The sequence below is a fragment of the Nicotiana attenuata genome, unplaced genomic scaffold, assembly GCF_001879085.1.
Source record: "Nicotiana attenuata strain UT unplaced genomic scaffold, NIATTr2, whole genome shotgun sequence".
Lineage (NCBI taxonomy): Eukaryota > Viridiplantae > Streptophyta > Magnoliopsida > Solanales > Solanaceae > Nicotiana > Nicotiana attenuata.
In genome coordinates, this window is record NW_017670891.1 from 193,653 (window position 1) to 201,763 (window position 8,111).

Below are 8,111 nucleotides of genomic sequence, written 5' to 3' on the forward strand. Positions count from 1 at the left end.
CCCCCCCCCCCCCCAAACCAAGCTTCAACCGCCGCCTCTAACCCTCAAACTCACTCCTTTTTGCTTGCTTTTCACTGCTTAAGAACATTTTCTAAAAACTTTTTTTTTTCTTCTTTGTCGAGGTCGAAGTTCGATAATGGATCGAAGACCCCAGTTCGCTGCCCTAAAATAGGTCAATGATATTTTTTTTCTTTTTTTTTCTTTCTTTTCTCTTTCGATTCTGAAGTTCAAGACAAATTCATGCTTTAGTATATTTTGATAATATACTGTGAGTTTTCCCTTTTAATTTTCTCTTTATGCGCTAGATATCTTGAAAAATAAGTATTCGGCACATGTTTGGTAGATCATTATGTTAAGATGATATTCTGTGATTCCTGAATTTTATTAAAAGTCATATGCTAACCGTTTTCTTTATCTACACATATGTTGTCTACGTCATGTTTAGGACTCATTTTCGTTTAGGAAATCATGTTATTTACTGAAAGTTATGTTCCGGTCATAGGCTAGTCAAATGACTTGTTTATAGATTCCATACTACATGTCCCAATATTTAGCAAAGAATTTTTAAGAGACCATTCTTTTGACAGAGTTCATGTCCAATTACCATAAGTATGCGAAATTTGCTATGCCAAAATACTATCTTGTTTTTTGTCTTTTAAAGAGCATGATAATTTTGTGATAATCTAGAAATTATGTGTAGGTTTTCTTTGAATAATAATAGATTTCAAAAACAGTAGATTATTGGCTTCGAATAATATAAAATGCTCTATAGTATATTATTCGGATTCGTTGAACCGTAGAGAAGTGTGCCTATAGTTTTGAACTAATTAGTACTCATTCTTTGATCTATTGAACTATGGAAATAGTCTATTATTTATCACTGAGTGTTGAATGCATATTGTTGGGTTGTAAACATATTATTAGTTTAGATCTTTACTCGTAATCACGACTATAGAAACGAGTTGCTGTCCTATTTGATGAATTTATTATTTTAACATGAATGTGCATCTGATATTTAGCATAGCACATCAAAAATTCTATCTTTAGGAAGACAACCCATATTTGTCTTTGGTTAAGGGATAGTGGCATAAGATTATCATTCACCCTTTTCTATATTGAAAGAATTTTCCTTTCCCCTTTTGCGCTCGTGCTTCATATTATTTGAAACCTTTGTTTGAAATTTGTGCCTATTGTGAGTAAATATGTGAGACAATTAGGAATCTGAGTTATGCCCATGCGATATATATGTACGATGGATCGCCTGGCGTGATTCTTTACCTTAAAGTGTGAGCATTCTATTTTAGTATGTTGATTAAACTCTTAAAGTTATTTTGCTAATTCTTGTTTTATTCTCTCTTTCGCATATGCAACTGGAGCAAAATGGAGTCTCGCTGAGACTCAACATCACCCCAGCATGGAGTCATCACATCCCGTACCATCCTTTTTAGAATGCACCCGATAGCAAGAAAATGAGTGAATCGCTTGGTGACGCCTATGGCGTTCTTATTCTTCGTCTATTATGTGTTCTATTTATTGCTATGATTGCTGACTAACTTGTATTTTGGAATTTATCTCAAGTGTGGGATTGTGTTAAGAACTCATATTTTATGTGAGTTTAACAATGGAGTCATTTAATCATAAAGATTTTGCCTCTAGGTAGCAATACTGGTACCTATTATAAAGATTTTTATATATGTTGTTTAACTAGTGCTATCACAACGTTTTATATATAAACACTCAATGCATTAGGCTTCTGAAAGTAGTATTGCAAATTATTCTTTAAAGTGATAATTTTAAAAATCAATTCCTAATGGTCTGAAATTGATAGTCGAACATTTTGAAGAAATTGCTTCTCTTTTACTATGTATTTAAAACTTCTTTTGCTTAGCCTAGACTCACAATCTAAGAAGAATATCTATGCCACATAGTTAGCTGGTTTGTTATCCTATTTGATCATTTTATAATCTTATATAGTCAAAATCTTTTACTACTTAACTATGAGTTATTTTTAAATACTTCTAAGATATTTTACATATATAACTTTATTGTTAACCTAAGTTTGGCCGGTTAATCATTTTTTATGGATCTTAAAAGGTGCCTTACCCTTTCCTTTTAAGATGACTAGAACCCTTACCTAGAATTTCTAAAATTAAGCAGAACATAAAATTGAGTTAACTTTAAGCATTATTTTATAATTAGGTGTCCTAATTCACCTTTAAAATAATTAGGTGGCGACTCTCTTTAATTAGCTAAACCTTCAGAATTACCAATATGTTATACTCTAATTTGACCTAGTTAAAATGGGGTATAACACCATCTTCTTTACCCGTCGAAGGTACCCCCGGGAACGAGGGTTCTCTGCCGCCGACTTCTTCTCCCGTCGAAGGTACTTCGAGGGATGCTCGAAGCCAGGGGCCGCATATATCGAGCGACTGTATCCCAACCGGGAGTGGTTTTATTGGGGTTGATGGAACCAGACTAGTAGACGTGCGCTCGACTTTTGAGGAAGCTCAGCGGCTCTACTCTGTGGTGAGTTTTGGCCGATCGCATCGGTTCTTTAGCCTTTGAAATTTTTCTCTCTTATTGAGTTTCTCCTTCATAGGCTTTTAACAAGCTCAAGCCTGAGCTGCTTCGACGTGAGGCCAGGCTGCGAAAAGCCGTGGATGGGGAGAAATCCCTCAGGCTTCTTTGTGATGAGAAAGAAGACGGGTTGGCACACTTGCGGTATGAGGCGAGTCGAATTCTGGACTATGAAAGCTACCTCGATGAGCAGGTAATTTTTGTTCCAAGGAGGTGCGTGTTTCTTCTTCTATCTTCTGAGGCTAACGCTTCATTTTCTTCAGTTGCAGAAAAAGACGAAGGACCTGGAACGCCTTTGGAGCAAAATTGGTCAAGCCAGGTGTGAGTGCGATGAGCTAAAGGCTCGGGTGGATGCCCAGGTTGCGGCTAAGAAGGATGCTTTGGCCAAGGCTTCCGCCCTCGAAGTGCAACTCCGCAACGCTCGTGAGAACAACTCAGTTCGAACGGACATGATTACAAAGCTCGAGTCCGAGCTTCTGAAGATGAAGGCCAAAGTTGTGGATGCTCGGGCTGAAGCCGGAGCGATCCAACCTAAGGCTGATAAGAAAGTGGCCGCCTATTTGAAAGACGTTGCCGACGCTCGAGCTGGGCTGAGAGGGGCTCTTGACCGTGAGAGCAGAAGCAAGGAGTATGCTCGGTGCAGATACCGAAGGGAAACCCTCGAGGAGATCCACGCTAGGTGTTTTGACCTCAGAAGAGATAAAGCAGGAAAAGGCGGACGAATATGACGCTAAGTTCCTCCTGTCCGATGTCGAAGATAGCGAGAAAGAGGCCGACGGGCCATAGTCCCCGAGGGGGGCGTAGGCTTAGGCTTTTTTATTTTCAATCTTGTGTATGGTGTTCCTAGAAGATTTTTTAAGTGAGCCTTATGTAATTATAGAAGGAAAACTTTTTTGGTTCCATTCTTCTTTGCATGTGCACGTCTTTGTTTGCTTTGGATTTCGGCGCTTTGTTAATGATTGGTTGGATAAATTAGGTCTTGGGGTAAAGAACCCTTAGGCTTTCGATATGGCCCCGAGACTCGTCGGGCCGGACCGTAGGCTCTTACGCGTTTGCCTTTAGGCATTCTCGACTGTGTTTGGGTTCGACCTTTAAGTCGGGTTTCGACTTTAGTTTATTGATCTTCAAGTTTTTGAATTTTAAGCTGGCCCTTAGGCTCTTACGCATTGGGTCGGTACGACCTTTTATATGGGCTGGCGATAGTGGCTCTTATGCACTGGGTCGGTACGACTTTTTAGTATAAGCCGGCGTTTAAGCTCTTATGCTTTTGCTTTTAGGCATATTCAGTTAACTTTTTCGGGCTCAGTCTCCGAGTCGGGCTTCGACTCGAGCTCATTGACCCTTAAGTTTTTGAATTTAAAGCTGGCCCTTAGGCTCTTACGCGTTAGGTCGGTACAAGCTTTTATATGGGTTGGCGGCAGTGGCTCTTACGCGTTAGGTCGGTACGACCTTTTATATGGGTTGGCGGCAGTGGATCTTACGTATTGGGTCGGTACGACCTTTAAATGTAGGCTTTGTTTTTCCCTCGTTAAGGACTTTTGAAATTGTATTTGCCTGACTCTTCGACGGTTCAATAAAAACCTCGATTGTGAGTTGTTATGTGGCGATGAACGGGCACCTCGAAAGGTTTTGCTCGATGGCTGAGTGTTTCGAAGCCTGTAGTTTGGAGCTGACATGGTCGAAGCTCTTGTGCCTATGTCGAAGGTTGCCTTTTTTAACCGGTTCTTTTCGAAGTACTTTCGAAGTAATTGAAGGCCTGTGATTTTATAGCGATGGTCGGGCGTCCCCAAGTCGCGTTAGTTTGGCTGGAGCCTTATGACCGTAGTCATTTATGTTTGGCCGTTGCCTTTTAGTTCCCGAATGAAGTAGTTTTGGCGTCTATATAGAGGGTATGCCTTTTTAGGGGTCTTATAAGTTCGATATATAGCCTTAACTTTAAGATCGGGATTATGCCTTTTGTAAGGTCTTGTAAATTTTTGCATGCCTTACTTGAGGTCTTACAGTTTTGTAAGGTCTTGAAATTTTTGCATGCCTTACTTGAGGTCTTACAGTTTTGGTTACTTGGTACAAGTATGGTTCATGCCTTGCTTGAGGTCTTACAGTTTTTGTTGTTGCCCTATATAGGTCTTACGAGACCGACGTTGCCCACATGGGGTCTTATGGCCTCGGGTTTTTGATAAGTCGATGAGGTGGCGATTGGCGATAGTCCCCGAGTGTTCGGGATGTCAGTTCCCGAGTGTTCGGGACATTTTGGGCCCTGGGGCCGTTTTTGTGAATTTGATGTTGCCTCGTTGAGGGCTTACGGGTTCTAAGCTTTCAACCCGGAGGTCATGCGGCTTCGAGTTTTGACGCCAGTCCCCAAGAGTTCGGGACGTTTTTTGGCTCTGGAGCCATTTTTGTAAAAAATAGCAAACTTCTTTGAAACGCGAAATGCTTTGATGGAGGGGAAAGTATTCTTTGATTACTTGGTACAAGTATACACGTTTTTGCTGTCAAGGGCTAGTTTATTCTATACGTACACGATTCGTTTGACCGTTTGACCCGGTACATCATTTTCCTGTCGAGACCCTATTTAGCATATCTTGGCTTCTCCGAAGAGGTGACCTTCCGGGGGGACGCCCCCCAGTATTCAAGGTTGATTGAAGAGAAGCCTTGAATACTTGTTGAGTCTTCCTTAGGTAGCATATAGATGTTGCCTCGTTAAAAACCTTGCCGGTAAAACCCTTCTTGGGATAAAAACCCAGTCGAAGGAAAAGAGTGCAACGTATGCTTTTGGAACCTAAGGCCTTCAAGTTGGAAAGCGCTTCGGCTGTTTCGATCGGATACCTGCACATAGGTTAGTGTGAAATGTAACTAAAAAGGGGGATGATTATACCTTAATGCCGATGGCGCCTTGAGCCTCGATGTGCTTCGAACGTTTGCTTTTAGGATACGGCACGATCCTTTGCTTGTTCTATTTGGGCGTAGCCGAGAATATAGCTTGTTATTGCTATTTTACTGTATGCTTATCCTTTGGCTCCTTCAATGGTGGGGGTATTGGCGTTGGTGCCACATTGTGTACCGCAAACATCTGTTTTGCTGCATGTTGTTCCCTGTAAACGGTTTTTATCCCATTAAATGGAGGGTGGATGGTACTGCTCTCATGCAGTGTATCCACGGCCTTCCGAGCAAGGCGTTGTATCTAATGTCCCCTTCGATGACATGAAACTTGACATTTTGGGTTGTGCCGACCACGTTAACCGGGAGGGTGATTTCTCCTTTTGTTATTTCGCTCGCCATGTTGAATCCGTTGAGGACTCGAGAGGCGAGCACGATCTGGTCGAGCACTTCGAGCTGCTCTACCACCCTTGACCTGATGATGTTGGCCGAGCTACCTGGATCCACAAGCACACGCTTAATTTGAAATGTATTTACAAGAAAAAAAATTACCAGTGCGTCGTTATGGAGCTGAGATAGAGCCTTGGTGTCTTCATCGTTGAATGTGAGGGCGTCCTCGGGTATGTAACCTCGAGTTCGCTTTTCCTGGTGATGGATATTTTTGTTCTCCTGACCATGGGTTCCTATGGAGCATCGATACCTCTGAAGATCATGTGGATGACATGTTGTGGCTCGTTTGTTTTACTCTTCTTGGCCGCCTCTCTTTCCCGGAACTATTTTTGGGTCGGTCGCTGAGGAATTCTCGGAGGTGACCTTTGCTGAGTAGTCGGGCTACTTCTTCCCGAAGTTGTTGGCAATCCTCGATCCTGTGACCGTGTGTGTTATGAAATTCACACACTAAGTTATGGTTCCTTTGCGAAGGATCTGATTGTACGGGCCTTGGCCACCTGGTGTCTCTGATTTTACCAATGGCGAATACGATGTCTGAAATGTCGACGTTTAAGTTGTATTCCGACAAGTGGGGCGCCTCCGTCAGCCCTGTGTGCCTATCGAATCCATCTCTGCTAACAAGTCCCCGAAGATTCTGGCCTCGATCCATCCTTCGGTCGTAGCAGGGTATGTTGCCCCTCGGGGCGTTTCTTCTATCTTCAGTGTATGGTTGGTATCTTTCTTTGTTTGGCTTTGGCTCCTTTGTCGGAAGCCTGCTAGGATATACCGAGACCGAGGGGGCTCCTAGTTGGTCGTCTTCGACCTTGATCTTTGATTGGTATCTGTTGTGGACGTCTGACCAGGTTACGGCGGGATATTCGACTAAGTTCTGCTTCAGCTGTTTCGAAGCAACCGAGCTTCGCTCGTTCGAACCTTGAGTGAAGGCCTGCACTACCCAGTCGTCGGATACTGGTGGTAGTTCCATTCGTTCCATTTGAAAGCGAGATACGAACTCTCGCAGCATCTCGTTCTCCCTTTGCTTGATTTTGAAGACGTCGGATTTCCTTGTAGCTATGGCACCAGCATGTGCCTTTATGAAGGAATCTACCAGCATGGAAAACGAGTCTATCGAGTTTGGGGCTAGGTTGTGATACAACATCATCGCTCCTTTTGAAAGCGTCTCTCTGAACTTTTTTAGTAGGACGGATTCGATCTCGTCGTCCTTTAGGTCATTGCCCTTCACTGCACAAGTGTAAGCAGTGACGTGCTCGTTGGGCTCCAAGGTTCCGTTGTACTTCGGAAGGTCGGGCATTCTGAACTTCTTTCGAATGGGTTTTGGGGCCGCTTCCTGTGGGAATGGCTTTTGTACGATCTTCTTCGAATCTACACCCTTCAAGATCGGGGGTGCGCAAGAAATTTGATCGACCCTAGAATTGTGGGTCTCCACCTTCTTGTCGTTGGTTTCTCTTCTCGCCCGACTCGATCCTCTTTGTGAGGTCCTCGAGTATCTTTATGATGGCATGGTCCGCTGCCGACCCGTTATTTCTTGATCTTTTTGGTACCTGCTCGGCTCGGGGAGTTGTTTCCAGTGCTACCGTGCTGGGAGTTTTCTGGTGGCTTTGCAGTTGAGCAATCGCCAACTGTTGTGCTTGTAACATCCCGAATATGACGTGAAGGCCAACCCCTTGTTCTTCCTGAGCCGGGGTTTTTTTAGCTTCTTGTTGATTTCCTTGGTGTATACTCCTGTTGGTGTGGGAGCTTATTTCGACGTGTTGAGCGTCGCGCGAGACCGTGTCTACGGAATTGGTTCTGGCGCATCCTCAAGGTTTCGTGGTGGTACACCAACACCTGGAACAACTACACCATTTTCTCCATGGTCCTCAATATTGTTGTTTTCATGTGTGTTTACTGAGTTAGACATTTTGACCTAAAATCAAAGATCTTGGACAAGAAAAAGTGTGAAAGATAACTTGCATTATGTAGTAAACCAGCAAGAAAACAATCACTATTATTTTTAGCCCCACGGTGGGCGCCAAACTATTTACCTAGAAAATGGTAATAACAATTAGATTTGATTCTGTGGTTCTAAAAATACGTGATCTGTTTTTATGCTAGTTGTTAGGCAATAGATGCTAAGTGAAAGATCGGAAAATAAGATAATAGCTTGCAGATGATGTAATAATCAAACCGAATGGCTGGGAATCGAAGCCTCGAGCTTGCGTATA